The sequence below is a fragment of the Pogoniulus pusillus genome, unplaced genomic scaffold (genome assembly GCF_015220805.1).
Source record: "Pogoniulus pusillus isolate bPogPus1 unplaced genomic scaffold, bPogPus1.pri scaffold_111_arrow_ctg1, whole genome shotgun sequence".
In the NCBI taxonomy this organism is placed as follows: Eukaryota; Metazoa; Chordata; class Aves; order Piciformes; family Lybiidae; genus Pogoniulus; species Pogoniulus pusillus.
The window spans coordinates 38167-56044 of NW_026974550.1; positions in this window are offsets into that span (position 1 = coordinate 38167).

Here is a 17878-nt window from a genome sequence, read left to right on the forward strand (position 1 = left end):
TGCATCCCAGTCAGAGCTGCCCAGCTCTCTTAAGCCTTCTACAGGGAGCTCTCTGGAATCACGATGGCATCAAAATGCTCTACTGGAGAAAAACTTCTACAGGATGCTCTGGTGAGACCCCACCTGTAGCACTGTGTCCTGTTCTGGTGTCCCCAGCACAAGAAGGACATGGAACTGCTGGGGCAAGTCCAGAGGAGAGCACAAAGATGATCAGAGGGCTGGAGATCCTCCCCTGTGGGTCAGGCTGGGAGAGTTGGGGCTGTTCAGTCTGGAGAAGAGAAGGCTCCAAGGATACCTTAAAGAAGCCTTCCAGTAGCTGAAGGGAGCTGCAGAAGAACTGGGGCTTTGTAGTGACAGGGTGAGAGGTAACAGCTTTGAGCTTGGAAGAGTGAAGATTGAGACTGGAGATTAGGAAGAAATTCTTTCAAGTGGGGGTGGGGGAGACACTGGAACAGGTTGCCCAGGGAGACTGTGGATGCCTAGAGGTTTTCAAGGCCAGGATGGATGAAGCCTTGACACCAACCTCATCTAGTGGAAGGTTTCCCTGCCCATGGCAGGGGGGGTTGGAAATGGATGATCTTTAAGGTGCCTTTAACCCAATCCATTCCCTGCTTCCATGCCAGCTGTGACCTCCGGTCTCTTGGGTGCAGACCTATGCATCACTCTGCCATCTCCAAGACATCAGTGCAAGTGCCTGTGCAGTTCTGAGTTCAGTGATGGGGTGTGGAGATCAGCAGCTAAATGTACTGGTAAGAAGTGGCAGAAGAAAAGTGTTGCAAGCATGAAATCACTTTCCTCATTCAATTGTTCAAGTGTGCCTGATGGCCTTGTGTTTGCTGAAGGTTAACAGCACCTTCAAACCATCTCTCAAACTGCCTCTGACTGCCTGAGCAGAGAGCAAGGGGTTTGTGTTCTCTGCCCTGACAGTGCAGCAGGTGAACAATAAATGCTGCAGCATTGTCTGCTGCTCCTCAGAATGTTATCTCCAAAGAATTTAACAGCCTACATCAGAGAGAAGTTTCCCTTTGCCTGCTAATCAAAGCAGCCTTTTGCCCTGCTAACACTGGGCTGCTACCAGCTGTGCCTTCACTGAGAAAGGTTTTAAGACTTTTGGGACTCTTTTGGCCTTAGTACTAAAATGTTTTTCATTGTTTCAAACTCCTAATTTCATAGAAACAGAGAATCAGTGACTCAGGTTGGAAGGGACCTCAGAGATCATCGACTCCAACCTCCTTGCCACAGTCAGGGATGCCTCTCAACTAAACTCATTTGCTCAAGGCCTCATCCAGCCTGCCCTTGAACACCCCCAGGGAGGAAGAATCCACAGCCTCCCTGGGCAGCCTGCTCCAGTGTCTCACCACCCTCAAACTGAAGAGCTATTCCTAAAATCCAGCCTAACCCTCCTGTCCCTCAGCTTCAAACCATTCCCCCTTGTCCTATCTCTAGACACCCTTAGCAAAAGTCTCTCTACAGTCTTCCTGTAGGATCCCTTCAGGTGTTGGCAGACAGCATTAAGGTCCCCTCAGAGTTTTCTCATCTTCAGGCTGAACACCCCCAGCTCCCTCAGCCTGTCCTCACAGCAGAGGTTCTCCAGCCCTTGGAGCATCTTTGTGGCCTTCTTGTGGACTCTCTCCAGCAGCTCTGTGTCCTTCTTATGGTGGGGACACCAGAACTGGATGCAGTATTGGAGGTGTGGCACCAGCAGAGCAAAGGGACAGAATCTCCTCTCACCCTGCTGGCCACACTCCTCTTGCTGCAGCCCAGCCCACAGCTGCCTTCTGGGCTGCAGGAGAGCACTGCTGGCTCATGCTCAGCTTCTCAGCACTTAACACTCACAAGCCTCTTTCTTCAGAGCTGCTCCAAACCCACTCTGCACCCAGTCTGGACTTGTGCCTGGGGTTGGCCCTACTCAGCTGCAGGACCTTGCCCTTTGGCTTGCTGAACCTCCCTGCAGTTGGCACTGTTACTCTCATGTCAGTGATGTTAATGTCTGGGATGGTTTGGGTGTTCCTGCCCCTCCACACTTCAGAAATCACCCAGACTAGACTGGGGCTCAGTTAGCTAAGAGGGGCAGGAGAGTCCTGGCACTGGAGTTGGCAGGGCTCATTAGGCAGGCTTTAAACTAGGTCTGAAGGGGGTGGGTGAGGCAATTACTCTCTGTGAGAAGGAGAGAGTGGGAAGGAAACTAGGGACAATTGAGGAACCCAGAGCCCAGCTGAAGTGCATCTACACCAATGCACGCAGCTTGGGTAACAAGCAGGAGGAACTGCAAGTCCTGGTCCACCAGGGTGACTATGAGATAGTTGCCATTGCAGACACTTGGTGGGATGACAGTGTCGTGGAACGCCAGTTTCGCGGCAGAGTTTATGGGGAAAATACGCGAGGCGTTGACTATTTTATCAGTGATTTATTGCAAAGAATGCGGATTCCCTCTTCCCGAAACTACACCACCACGGTGAATTCTTTTTGATTGAGGTCAAAGTAACATTTCCGAAAATGGCAAATTAAAGAGTCTACGATGTTTAAAGAGAGTTCTTTGAGTCTCTGGTTCGAATTAATAGTTCGTCAGCTACTCACAGTCTGTAGCTTGGCAGGGAGTCCCTTTCCTCCCGATGAGGGTCCAGGCATGCAGGCTTTAGCCTCTGCGACTCGGCGTCCGCCCGAGGCGAGGCTAATCGGCGAGCAGTTTATTGTTGTTGAGTCCGGGGAAGGACAGGAGCGAGGGTGAGATCCAGAGCAAAAGGCAAAAAGCAGAAAAAGCAAAAGGCAAAAGGCAAAAAGGCAAAACAAGAGCCCCGATCCTGGCCTGTCCACCATTTTTATAATGTTCCAAAACAGGACCAGCCCACAATTCGGACCACTTTTACGTTGTTAACATACATTGGTAAAAAACAGTAATCAACTTACACAATTGGATAACATTACCTAAAACAATATAAAGACCACTCCTCAGGCCAGCCCACCTGCAGGTGCTGGGCAGGCCTAAGAAAGTCGTTTCTGCTTAACCAAAACAATACCCTGTTGTCTGGAAAGCAAGGGCCAAGTGAAAAGGAAACATGGCCAGTGTTTACCTCTCACTTACCCTAGGGAGAAATCTTCCCATGGGACTGAAAGATTATTTTGGTTTTTCGATGCTTCTGGCTTGAATGTGAGGCACTAGAAACTACACAATATAGCAAAAGCTTAGAGAGCCTTTGCTACTCTCCATGACAGACAGGCACGACTGGAGTGCTATTCTGGGGGGGATACAGCCTCTTCAGGAGAGATAGGCAAGGGAGAAGAGGAGGAGGGTGGCTCTGTATATTAGGGAGTCACTCCTTGCCACTGAGCTTGAGGTGAGGGACGAAGGGGTTTGAGAGCTTGTGGGTTAAAATCAGAGGAGGACTAACAAATCTGACATCCTGGTTGGAGTCTGTTACAGACCACCCAACCAGGCTGAGGAAACAGATGAGATATTTTACAGACAGCTGGAGGCTGTCTCAAGATCTTCAGATCTTGTCCTTGTGGGTGACTTTAACCTGCCAGATATCTGCTGGGAACTTAATTCAGCAGAGAGGAGGCAGTCCAGGAGGTTTCTAGAGTGCATGGAGGACAGCTTCATGACCCAGCTGTTAAGTGAGCCTACTAAGAGTAAAGCTCAGCTTGACCTGCTGCTCTCCAACAGAGAAGGGCTGGTAGGAGATGTGGCAGTGGGAGGCTGCCTGGGGTGTAGTGATCACGAGTTAGTGGAGTTTTCAATATGCAGGGAGGTAGGGAGGCACTACAACAAAACCTACACCTTGGACTTTCGGAGGGCAAACTTCAGTTTGCTTAGGAAACTTATTTGCAAAGTCCCCTGGGCAGCAGTCCTTGGGAACAAATGGGGCCAGGATAGGTTTGGACCTACTTTAAACAGAGCTCTTGAAGGCACAGGAGCTGGCAGTTCCCATGTGCCCAAAGATGAGCCGGCGGGGAAGGCGACCAGCCTGGATGAGCAAACAGCTCCTGAAGGAATTGGGGAGAAAAAAGAGGCTGTCATCACCTCTGGAAGGAGGGAAGGCTTCTCCTGATGTGTTTAAGGAGGTAGCCAGATTATGCAGGAGAAAAATGAGAGAGGGCTAAGGCCCAGCTAGAACTTAGGCTGCCACCTCTGTGAAGGATAATAAAAAGCACTGTTATAAATGTATCAGTGCTAAAAGGGAAGGGTAAGAAGAGCCTCCACTGCTTACTGGACCAAGAGGGGGAACACTATAACTGATGATGAAGCAAAGGCAGAGGTCCTGAATGCCTTCTTCACCTCAGTTTTCAACAGCAAGGGAGGGAGGAGTTCAGGGCAAGTGGCCTCTGAACTGGGGGATGGGGTCAGGGGGCAGTGTGTTCCCCTGGAAATCCATGAGGAATTAGTTCAGGACCTGCTGAACCACCTGGACACCCACAAGTCCCGTGGGACCAGATGGGATCCATCCCAGGGGTGCTGAGAGAGCTGGCAGCTGAGCTGGCCAAGCTGCTCTCCATCATTTTCCAGCAGTCCTGGCTCACCAGAGAGGTCCCAGAGACTGGAAACTGCCATCGTGGTCCCCATCCACAAGAAGGGTGGGATGGAGGAACCTGGGGAACTACAGACCTGTCAGCCTGACCTCAGTGACAGGGAAACTGATTGAGCAGGTTAGCTTGGGGTGATAAGAGCCACACTGAGGGATGGCAAAGGGCTCAGGTCCAGCCAGCATGGGTTTAGGAAGGGCAGATCCTGCCTCTCCAACATGATCTCCTTCTATGATCAGTGAGCTGCTTGGTGCTGTGGGGAGGCCTGTGGATGTGGTCTGTCTGGACTTCAGCAAGGCCTTTGACACTGTCCCCCACAGCAAACTGCTGGCCTAAGCTGTCAGCCCATGCTTGGATGGCAACACTCTGTGCTGGGGTGAGGAACTGGCTGAGGGCTTGAGCCCAGAGAGTGTGGTGAATGGTGCCCAGGAGAGTGGTGGTGAATGGTGCCACATCCAGCTGCAGCTGTCACTATGGTGTCCCTCATGGGATCAGTGCTGGGCCCCCATCCTCTTTAACATCTTCATAGGATGATCTGGATGAGGGCATGGAGTCAGTCATCAGCAAGTGTGCAGATGACACCAAGCTGGGGGCAGATGTGGCTGGGTTGGAGGGCAGAAGGGCTCTGCAGCAGGACCTTGACCACCTGCACAGATGGGCAGAGTCCAAGGGGATGGCGGTTCAATAGCTCCAAGTGCAGGTTGCTGCACTTTGGCCACAACAACCCCATGCAGAGATACAGGCTGTGGTCGGAGTGGCTGGAGAGCAGCCAGACAGAGAGGGATCTGGGGGTGCTGATTGATGCCCACCTGAACATGAGCCAGCAGTGTGCCCAGGTGGCCAAGAGAGCCAGTGGCATCCTGGCCTGCATCAGGGAATGGGTGTGGGCAGCAGGAGCAGGGAGGTCATTCTGCCCCTGTACTCTGCACTGGTTAGACCACACCTGAGTCCTGTGTTCAGTCCTGGGCCCCCCAGTTTAGGAGGGACACTGAGATGCTTGAGCGTGTCCAGAGAAGGGCAACGAGGCTGGGGAGAGGCCTTGAGCACAGCCCTACGAGGAGAGGCTGAGGGAGCTGGGATTGGTTAGCCTGGAGAAGAGGAGCTCAGGGGAGACTCATTGCTGTCTACAACTACCTGAGGGGTGGTGTGGCCAGGAGGAGGTTGCTCTCTTCTCTCAGGTGGCCAGCAGCCAGAACGAGAGGACACAGGCCTCAGGCTGTGCCAGGGGAGATTTAGGCTGAGGTGAGGAGAAAGTTCTCCTGAGAGTCATTGGACACTGGAATGGCTGCCCGGGGAGGTGTGGAGTCACCGTCCCTGAGCTGTTCAAGGCAGGACTGGACGTGGCACTTGGTGCCATGGTCTGGCCTTGAGCTCTGTGGTAAAGTGTCGCTAGATGTCGCTGTTTGCATGCTGGCTGCTGCTGAAGTTGAGGAAAAGGACTTACGGAATCCAATACAGATTGTAAATGTAAGCCATTTAATAAAAAAATCAGAAGGGCTTTTATACTATATCAGAAACTGTGTTTATAGGATTACATCAGAATTACATGTTAATTTCTATTGGTCCATACTACACAATTGCTACATATTTGTGGTTAAGGCATATTCGTTAATGAGTACAAAGGCATATTGAATAATGAATAAACAAAGCAGCACTCAGTATGACATAGCTAGGGAGGCATCGTCCTTGTAGGCCAGGATACAGCTGATTCTAAAATATATGACTATTTTATTACTATGTTTCTTCTACACAGCTGCACAACAAGGACACAACATCTTTACCCGCTTTGTTCAAGTCGCTTACATATTGATTGCAAAGCAACAGCTCCTACAAAGTTTCCCACATCTCCCCCTTTCTTTTCAAAGACCGTAGCAGCAATCCGATGCATTCGCCAGGATAGACATCGGAAGATGCAAGGGCCTAAAAACAGTAAAACAATGACAATAAGCAATACTATTCCTACCGTTTTAATCAACTCCTTTGCCCAAGCTGGAATTCCCCATGACATCAACCAATCATCAAAAGGATTGTGATTCTGTGTAATCTTCTCTGTATGATGTTGAAGCCAATCTATTTTATGGATTGAATCACTATGATCAGATAGGTTAAAACAACACATTCCTTCTACATCTTCACAGCCTTTTCCTTGTATTAGAAGCAAGTAATCTATGGCAGCTCTATTTTGCAAGGTAGCCTTTCGCAAACTATTTTGATCTGTTGCAAGCTGAGAAATAACACTAGTAGTAACATTGGCTTGTTTTGCTGACCAACATGCTAATTCCTGGATAGCAGACAAAGCGTGTGCTGTCCCTGCTTGGGGAAGCAGTGCTCCAAAAAATCTTGCTGTATAAGACCAAAGTTCTACCTCATCATTACAGTTAGGGTCTAATGTGCTAATGCTTCTAGTTTTTCTGAATTTGTTAGTATCACTTACACTGAGGTGACGTCGGATAAATGCAGAGTTAGGTGTTAGTAGGGAAAAGTGTCCCAAATAACAAGGTCCTCCTTGACTCTCCTTTGGGATTCCTGACCAGGCTCTTCGTCCACAAATCAAAAACACACCTCTTGGTAATTTTAAGGCCTTGGTGACATTAAAATACATCCCATTTCTGCCTAGCCCATATATGGTATTTTTTGCACAGAATTTATCACTGCTCCAGTAAGGGAAATGATGAGGCGTCACATCTACAATTGGACGATTTGTTAGATCATATGACCCAAAAATCAAACATCCTGATTGATTTGGTGACCTGATTCCTAAAATCTTAAATTCTTGAGGATCCCATAACAAAGGTTCAGTTAAACTTGTAACCATCAATGCCATACAATGACTTAAATTTTTTGCTATGGAACAATCTTGACGTGTGAGGGATGAAAAAGAAGCTACCAGAGTGCGTTGATCATCAAATGGCAAACCTATCAAACAAGTTTGAAATGGGTCAGAAGCAGCTGATAAGTGTAAGCAAAAGGATGGGTTATTCGTCCTGTTAGCCCAATTCACCCAAAAGTTTCCTTGACTAGCCAAACTAAATTTCTCCTGTACTACAGAAATAATTACAATAGCAGATAACCAATACATATTGTGAAACATTTAGCTCAGTTCAGTTGTCTTTGGTGATGTTGTGTAGAGCTTCTAAGTCAGCAGTCTCTTCTATCACCGCTTGATTATCCTCATTTTCTTTGGTTTCAGCACGTAGCCAGGGTCGCACCCACTTAGCTGGTAACCACCGTTCTCCATCCTCTGTAATGACACAAGCATACCCACGACCCCAAGTTATTAATCTCCAAGGTCCACCCCAGGTGGCTGATGAGGGATCCCAAATTTGCACAGAAACGTGTGATTCTTTTAAAGGATTGTTTTGAGTAAAATGTCTAAAGATAGGGGTTGACCCAACTTCTTGATTCGATTTTTGTGACCAGAGTTTCCAATTTAAAACATAAATTGCTTTCGAAAGGATATCATGGGGGGAATGAGAATGGGAAAACTCCCCCTGCCTTTGAAAAATGGCAATATATATCGTTTGAGATCAGAATGCTTTCTTTCAACAATCGCCTGTCCTGTGCTATTGTAAGGAATTCCAAATAAATGTTTGATATTCCAGGCTGAAAGAAATGCTTTAACAATTTGGCTTTTGTAATTTGGACCATTATCTGTCTTAATTGTCTGGGGGTTTCCTAATACAGCAAATGCCATTCTCCAATGTCGACACGTTGCTGATGCCCCCGATGATGTCATGGCAGATGCCCACAAGGCTGAACTATAGGTGTCTACCGTGACATGAACATATTTTAGACGTCCAAATGATGGAACAATTGTAATGTCTGTCTGAAATAACTCTCTCGCCTCAGTTCCCCTAGGATTAGTACCTTCTGATTGTAGGGGTGAGACTTTGGCACAATCAGGACATGAGGCAATAATGCCACGAGCAGTTTGTAGTGATATGGAGAATTCTTTAGACAAACTTTTTGCAGATTGGTGAAAGAATGCATGACTTACTTGTGCTTGCTTACTTGCCTGTGTGACTGATTTGACAGAATCAGAAGGTTCATCAGTTTCATTTTGTTGAGCTCCAGCACTCACCACCTCATCAGCTTTCGCGTTTCCTTCTGACAAAAATCCAGGCAAGTTAGTATGACTACGGATATGAGTACAAAAATATGAACATTTTCTGTTTAGAATCAAATTCAGTAATTCAATAATTACTGCTTCAATAACTCTGTTAGAAATGTGTCCGATAATCGACTCCTCTACCCTATTCACAACAGAAGCTACATACATAGAATCAGTAATAATATTTACAGGAACATCTACAAAGTCTTTAAACACCATTGTTACTGCCTTGAGTTCAAGACATTGAACAGAAACTCCTTCTAGTTCTTTCACTACAGTTGTCCATTGCTTGGAAATGTCATTCCATTTGACATAACCATATTTGTGTGCTTTCCCAGAAGCATCAGTAAAAACAGTAACAGCATTTTCAATAGGTTGTTCACATTTCAACGTTTTCTGATTTAACAACAATTGAGTAGCAAATAAAGGAAATGCAGGATAATGATTATCGATAGATGTAGCAATCACTGCAGTGGCAAAAGGATATGACATGTTACACCACTCTTCTATCATTGATTTCATTGCAAATGGTAACACAATCTTAGTTACTTCTACCCCAAAAACATGACGTACTCTACGTTTTGCCTTTAATAGCAAGGAACCAACAAGGTCAAGTTTATGTACAAGTGATGCATGAGGCTGACTTTTTGGAAATAACCATTCCAATAGCAGAAATGTTTTTTGATCCTGTTCCTGTCCTATTGCTAGATAGTAATCATTGTCTTGTTGGCATAAATAAACATTGATTGGCAAGGCAGCATTGTAGCGATATGCTTGTAATTCAGCTATTTTATTACTAATTTTTTCAAGTGCCTCATAGTGGTGACTTTGCAAAGTTCTAGGTTCTGCTGGATGTTTTGATCCCTTCAGTAATTCACGAAGAGGTTCAAGATCTTTATTAGTAATCCCTATCCATTGTCTGATCCATTGTAATTCCCCTAATAATTTTTGAACATCGTTTACTGTTTCTATTTTCACATGCAGTGTAATTTTTTGAGGCCTGATTCTGCTTTCTGTGACTATCAGTCCTAGATAGTTCCATGGTTCTTGGGCCTGAATTTTATCTGTTGCAATTGTCAATCCCCAGTCCTTGAGGGTCTGTGTTAATGTAGTCTTTTCAATTTCTGTTAAAGGAATAGGAGAAGCAATCAAAATATCATCCATATAATGTAATACCACATATGTAGGGTGTGAGCTCTTCCAATTTTGCAATGCTTGGTTAACATACCATTGGCATATGGTTGGGCTATTACGCATTCCCTGTGGCAGAACTACCCATTCAAATCTTCGCATGGGAGCACTGTTATTTTTGGATGGTATACTAAAGGCAAATCGTTGAGTATCAGCAGGATCAAGTGGAATACTAAAGAAACAGTCCTTGAGATCAATAATGTAAACAGCCCAATTAACAGGTATTGCAGCTGGAGAAGGCAGGCCTGGTTGTAATGCTCCCATTGACATCATTTGTTCATTAACTGCACGGAGATCGTGCAAAAATCGCCATTTTCCTGATTTTTTCTGAATAACAAAAACTGGAGTGTTCCAAGGACTAAAAGATTCTTTTATATGACCCTTCTCTATCTGTTCATCTACAAGTTGGTTCAGGTGCTCTAGCTTTTCATCAGTGAGCAGCCACTGATCGACCCACACAGGTTCGTCAGTTTTCCAAGTCAGCTTAATGGTGGGGAGAGCACCTCTGTCAGTGGCCGCTATGAAAAAGGAGTAGACAAAACAAGTTGCCATTGGGAGAGTACATCTCGACCTAGCAACCATAAAGGTGTGTCCATAATTACAGGTCTTACTTTTGCAATGTTCCCTTCATTGTCTTTGATATCTAATAATACAGCACTTCTTCTCATTTCTGCCAGTCCTGCGATTCCCAGAACCTTTTCAGATGAATTTGTACTCGGCCAAGCTTCTGGCCAATATGCAGCTGGCACTACAGTGACATCTGAACCCGTGTCAATCATCATCTCAGCTGTGATGGTGTTAAGGGTTACCTGAGTGTTAGGATGGATAATGGTAACAGAACGTGTGGGTTTATTGTTAGTTATCATCTCAGAGAAAGCTATTAGTGGTTCTGGTAGAACCAAACCCTCCTGCTCCTCTGATTTTAGATGTTGAATGTGGTACACAGGCTTTGAAAGGAATCAATTGTGCTATTTTACTTCCCTTTGGAATAGTGATTGGAGGTGTAAAAACTTTAATCATAATGTGAATAACCCCTGTAAAGTCAGCGTCAATCAATCCTGGTTGTACAAAAATTCCATTTCTTGTAGCTGAAGATCTACCTATTAACAAGGCAGAAAGTCCATACCCTAATGGTCCTTTACTAGTAGTAGGAATTAGTGTAACCTCCTGTGTTGTGATTGTTGTTGTTTCACTTACGACCAAATCAAGACCAGCACTTCCTCTGGTGGCGGCGAGCAGGTCATCGAGGCAGCCACCGTTGTGGGGGGTCTGGTTGCTTATGGCGAGATCTGAGCCGCGCCCCCCACGCGGCCTCTCCCGTTTCCCCTGCTGGGGCACAAGAGGGGTTCCATCCTTCTAGAATCGGGACTTGCAGTCCGACGCTCTGTGTCCGAACTTGTCACACTTGTTACAGGTACCTGCGAAAGGAGAACTTATCGACGACATTTGGTTAGTAACAGCCTTAATTGTAGGACAATGCTTTTTAAAATGTCCTGTCTGTCCACACTTAAAACACATGGGATTTGAGCCCCTGTCCCCTTTTCCCCTGTGGCGAGCATTTAGAGAATGCAGCCGCTAATGCAGAGGCATGAATCCGAGCTTTTTCCTTTTCTTCTTCTATTGGTACTCGAGAGCATTGCTCCATGATTTGCAGTAAAGAAGCTGTAGGGGGGTAAAGTAGCAATTAACCTTCGACAGGCAGCATTGGCGTTTTGCAGAGCAATTTCTTTTACCAATGTCTCTTTCATGTTAGCTGGAATGTCAGGTGCCATTTCAACACCTTCTGTAATTCTGTCAACAAATGCCATAAATGACTCAGAGTCTCTCTGTTTAATTTGCAAGTATGGTTGTTTTGGAGTGCCGACTTGTGGCAGACTGGAGAAAGCTTCAAGGGCAGCCACTTTACTTTGAGCCAGAATCCGCAAGTCTAGCGCAGCTTGCCGCTGTGGGTCAACATACTGACCGGTCCCCATCAATTGCTCTAGGGAGGCCACCCGTAAGGGATCTCCATGCGGTAAAGCCAAGTTATCAAGCTGTTTCTGCTCTAATCTTTCCTGCCATTTGCTAACAAACATCATATAACTCGTAGGGTCCCAGCATCAGTTCAAAAAGATGTTTAATATCTGTGGGTATTAATGTCTGATGTTTTATGAATGTTTCCATTTGTCTCCTCACTAATCGATTGTCTATTCCATAATCTAAAATTGCTTTCTGTATTTTGGCAACTGTGGTCCAGTCTATGGGTTGCCAACTTCCTCTGTCCATTATTATCAACAACTACTGGTGCGGCTGTAAAATGAAAAATCTCCAGTAAGTTCAGCATTAGTTATAACTCCTTTCCACCAGTTTGACATGTCAAAGTTAGGATCTTTCAGAATGGAGTCAGAAGTGTTCCTGATTAGGGAGTCTCCTTTGATTTATTTTTCACTCGCCTTTCCTCTCCACCACTTCCAGACATCATCAATCATTCCACTTGCTGAACTCTCTTTCTTTTTAAACTGAGGATACAACGCAAACCAATCTGCAAGCTTTCTCTTATCTTCCACAGACAATCTCGCTTCTGAACCGTACTTAGATCGTAAATACCAGTCACCCTCCTCTATTCCCATTTCACCATCTCTGATACTGTGCAGCACCATTGACGAGCCCTTTCCATTGGCATTTTACCGTCTGCATTTCCCTCCCCAGTAAACAGCAGGTTGTACACAATTACTAGACTCAATCTTTGACAGCTGATTCTCAATATTTTTCAGTCCTTCAACAATAGACTCATGTGCTTTACGATAGTTCTCTTTGATCACTCTGGATTTAGAACCTTTATCTAACCGTTGCATCTCTTTTAACAATTTAGTCATTGCATCTGCTTGCTCATGTAAAAGAGCCTTTAATTCCTCTTCCTCAGGGAGGCAGAGGGACGGTCGGAGAGGGTCTATCATTTGCGGAGCTGATTGCACCGTGGTGTCCCACCTCCATGGAGCTCGGTACTTGTGAACTTTCCGCTCCCGTCATTGGGTCCCAATCAGGAATGAGATAGTCGTAAGGGACCTCGGGTAGCAGGGCAAACAGTTTTTGTCTCAGGTTGTTTGTCTCCGCGGCAGTTTTTGTCTCCTGCCTCCCCCCGAGCCCCGATCCCGAAGTTACTTTATCTTTAGCGTCTTTCAAGATTGTCTGAATTAATTGCTTCAATTTCCGCCTCCGCCCCTATTTTTGTATCAAGAGTCTGATCTGTCGATAGTTGAAGCAAGTCTTTTTGCTTCTTTATTATCAGTCTGGACAGATTCCCATATTTCCTCCCCTATAACTCTTCCATGTCTCGTCTTTAAAAATTTGTGCAGTTTCCTTGAGTAAGCCTTTACGGCATGCCCAAGAGCAATAAATCATTCACTAGAGCCCGATCCAGCGTGTCTCCAGCCTTCTGTCCAAGATTTTAACAAGGCTTCAATAGTAGCCTTCTCTATTGCCGGGGCCGTATTCCCCATTTCCGCGCCTTTTTTCCCCTGCTCAAGGCAGACGACTCACCCGTTGAGTCGAAGGTCGTTGGTACCACTCACGCATCTTTTCGGACGCCCGGCCGCAGCCGCCGTGGAATTTCTTTTTGTTTCCTCGCTTCTCGCAGTCTCAGCTTCGTCTTTTCCCCGGGTATCAGGTCTCTTGCTGATCACGTCGGGGTCACCAGATGTCGCTAGATGTCGCTGTTTGCATGCTGGCTGCTGCTGAAGTTGAGAAAAGGACTTACGGAATCCATACAGATTGTAAAATGTTAAGCCGTTTAATACAAAAATCAGAAGGCTTTTATACTATATCAGAAAGGCTGTTATAGATGACATCAGAATTACATGGTTAATTTCTAAGTTGGTCCATACTACACATTGCTACATATTTTGTGGTTTAAGGCATATTCGTTTAATGAGTACAAAGGCATATTGAATATTGAATAAACAAAGGCATATTGAATAAACAAAGGCAGCACTCAGTATACAGTAGCTAGGTAGGCATCGTCCTTGAGGCCAGGATACAGCTAAATTCTAAAATATAGCTATGACTATTTTATTACTATGTTTCTTCTACACAGCTGCACAACAAGGACACAACATCTTTACCCGCTTTGTTCAAGGTCGCTTACTATATTGATTGCAAAGCAACAGCTCCTACAAAGTTTCCCACATGTAAAAGGGTTGGACTTGATGATCTGTGAGGTCTCTTCCAACCTTGGTGATACTGTGTGATACTGTGTGATACTGTGAAGCCTTGCACAAACAGCCATTGATTCTGCAGCATTTTCTCTCTGCATGGAGTCATTCCAGTCTCTGTGGGGCAGGGGACATAAAGCACAAGTATTAAAAAGGCTACAGTGGTAGCAGGCAAAACACACTAACCCAGGAAACACCTCAGTGCAGCTGCACTTCCTACCCATTAGACACAATGACAACCTGTCCATAGGAGCAGAGAGCAAGGGCTACAGGATGCTCTGTGTGCAAGGCTTAAACACACCAGGCCAGCTGCTGAAATGCAGCCAAGATACGGAGACACTGAGAAGCACTCACAGAGACTTTGTTTGCACACAAACTCAGGGTAAAAGCAAACTCAATTCCCAGGAGGTTTGTAGAACACTCCAACCAACCAACTCTTCTTCTGCTGGAGCTGTGCTGTGCCAATCAAGGCTTTCTCTTCAGACAAGAAATAGTTGAGCCTGAAGGAAACACTCTGCACTGATGTTCTATGCTATGCACAATAGGATCCCAAAGCCAGAGCTGGGTTTGGAGATGTGGCTGACAGCAGATGAGTTAGAGCTTTGCACACCACAGTCGGTACAGTGCCATAGACTGATTACACACAGACAGCACTGACCTGAAGATGCAGCCTCCAGCTCCTCTGCTGTGCTTCTAGGCACTCTCAAGGACAGAAATGAGCTAACCTTTTGTATGCTCATCTGCAGAAATAAACAAGGGAGCACTTTCTTTGCATAAAAGATGTACAAGACTTTTGTGCACAAATAACGGAGGGAGAGAGGCATCTATTGGTGTGCTTAACAGCAAAGTGTGAGTTTGATAATGTGTAGATTGCCTCCAAAAGAGTTTTCATTTATAATAAAAGGGCTCCTGAAAATTGCAACCACAGAGCAAAGACTGAGTGAAGAAAAAGTAGGATGCATGTTCTTGAAAGGCCAGCAGGACAAGGGAGGTTATTCTTTCCTTGTACTCAACACTGGTCAGGACACACTTGAGGACTGTGTCCAGTTCTGGGCTCCTCGACTCAAGGGAGATGTTGAGACACTGGAATGTGCCCAGAGGAGGGCGAGAAGCTGGTGAAAGTCTGGAGCACAGCCCTGTGAGGAGAGGCTGAGGGAGCTGGGGGGTGTGCAGCCTGCAGCAGAGGAGGCTCAGGGCAGAGCTCATTGCTGCCTACAACTACCTGAAGGGAGGTTGCAATCAGATGGGGTTGGTCTCTTCTGCCAGGCAACCAGCAACCGAAAGAAGGGGAAACAGTCTCAAGCTGTGCCAGGGGAGGTCTAGGCTGGATGTTAGGAGGAAGTTGTTGGCAGAGAGAGTGATTTGCATTGGAATGGGCTGCCCAGGGAGGTGGTGGAGCCACTGTTCCTGGAGGTGTTGATGAAAAGCCTGGCTGAGGCACTTAGTGCCATGGTCTAGTTGATTGGATAGGGCTAGGTGCTAGGTTGGATTGGATGTGGTTGGAGGTCTCTTCCAACCTGTTTGATTCTATGATTGTAACTGCAGTTAAATTATTTCAGTTTGATGGAAACTTCCCTGTTAATCTCCAGTTGAAGAGATTAACATTGGTGAAGGAGGGAGATGCAGCAGTATTATTCTACAAAGGATCACCATGAAGAGTTAAATACTATTTTCTGGTTCTAAGCCTCACATATAAATTCCTGTCACAACAAAGAGACTGGAGAGCACAAAAAATAAAGTAACTGGAATCCCTCTGAAGCATTGTGCCTATTGCACCCTTTAGACAAAGGTAACTTTCTCTTTGCTGTAGAACTACTATAGGTTGGACTGGATGATCTTGGATGTCTCTTCCAACCTGGTTGATTCCATGATTCTCTGTTGGAGGACGGAGACCGGTGCGGCGAGAGATCGGGGCACTGAGAGTCGACTCTGTGGCTTTTGATCTCTCGCCGCAACGGTCTCCGTCCTCCAACAGATGGCGCCCGAACACACCGATTGAACCTCTGGATAGCTACGCGACCAGGTACGGAAAACCTGCACCCCGGGCCACTCGCGGCTGCCGCAGCGCCAGGCCAGGCCGCGCAGAAATCCACCAGGGCCGCTCCGACCCCCCCCCCCACCAGCCGCGAAGGTCCTGCCAGGCCGCGAAAAAAACCACCAGGCCTTCGGCCCCACTGCCAGGCCGCGAAGGCCCTCCCAGGCCGCGAAGAAACCACCAGGCCTTCGGCCCCCCCCCCCCGCCAGGCCTCCGGGCCCACCACCAGGCCGTGAAGGCCCTGTCAGGCCGCGAAGAATCCACCAGGCCGCTTCCCCCCCCCCCCCCCCCCCCGGCCGCGAAGGACATAGAGGCTTCCACATAAAAGGAGCTGGGTGGAAACGCAAGAGATCGGACGCTACTTACACCCCCTGCTGGGGAAACACGCCCTTTTTTTTTTCTTTTTCCTTTTCTTTTCCTTTTCTTTCTCTTCCCCTCGCTTAAACCCGTTACTAACCACAAGGGATAGGTGTCTGCTGGTACGGGCAGCCTATATAGATAGGCGTTTATTAAAGAAGAGTCGCCGCTCATAAATATGGGGGTGCTTTAATAACGGTAACTGTCGTGACGACAGGTGCGACCATATAGATGGGCACTTCAGGGGGCAGTGATCGTGCATAGTCAGATCCTCCTGGAGCAGTTGCCGCCGGAAAGCAAACACACACCCCACCCCCACCCCCCCCTTCTCCGCGCACTTACGGAACCTTGCCGTTAACATGGAACCTCCCAGCCGCCCCCCCCTTCTTCTGCGGCTTTTTCAAAGTATTGGTGACTCCCTTTGGGGAGGCTGGCGAACCCGACCACGCAAGCACTTTTGGATAAACAAGTAGCAATTTCTCTCCTCTTGAACTTTTTGGAAAAGCGAGGAGTTTCCATGTCAAAGAAAAAATTGACTTCCTTAGTAGCATATGGACTAGTAAGAGGACACTTTCTGTTGGGAATCACGTTCGGTGGAGCGCTATGGAAGATGACTCGTTGTTCACCAATATGGTTAGATGGCAAATCCCTTTATTTCCTGATACAGTGACTATATGCAGTTCTAGCAAGAGGCGTGCTCAGCTTAAGATTGGTTACAAGTCAGAGGGTCCAGAGTTACATGTAAGGTGTGCATAGGTTAACTTATCACAACATTCTAAGGGTCAGCCTCCAGACCACCCACTCCAGCCCCTTGGTTATTCTGTCATCTGCCCACTGCAGCTGTGTGTGGGTTGCTCAGTTGTTTACATCTCGATTTCCTAGCCTCGCTGGGAACCAAGGACGTTCTCAGCGCCAGTTACCCATGTTTATGACTTTATGTCCTCGACTGGTGAGAAATTCTTCCACAATTCCCTCTTTTTCTTTTGAGCAACCCACACCTGGCTAACTACCTTAGTTTAGCTCTTCTTAATGCAAGCAAAGACAATACAAGCGCGATAGCAGAATTATTATGAAAAATAACAAATAACCGTAAGCCTTCTCCTATTAAGCTGCTTAACCTACCCCGGGATTGTCCCAAACAGTTCTGCCACCAGTCATCAAAAAGTCGATGTTTCCTTTTCTGATCTTGTCATTATGGCCTTTCACCAGGTTATACTCTTGTGAATGGGACTCACCATGATCTGATAAATTCAACAACACATCCCTTCGAAGTCCTTGCAGCCGGTGTCCTTGGGCTAGCAAAAGAAAATCAACGGTTGCTCGATTTTGCAATAGGGCATGACGAAGGCTATTTTGATCAACCAATAGTTGTCCTAAAACCTTTGTGGTGACATTGGCTTGTTTTGCTGACCAACACGCGAGTCTCTCTAGCTGTACTAATGCTTTTCCCAGCTGCTCCTCCTGGTAGAAATA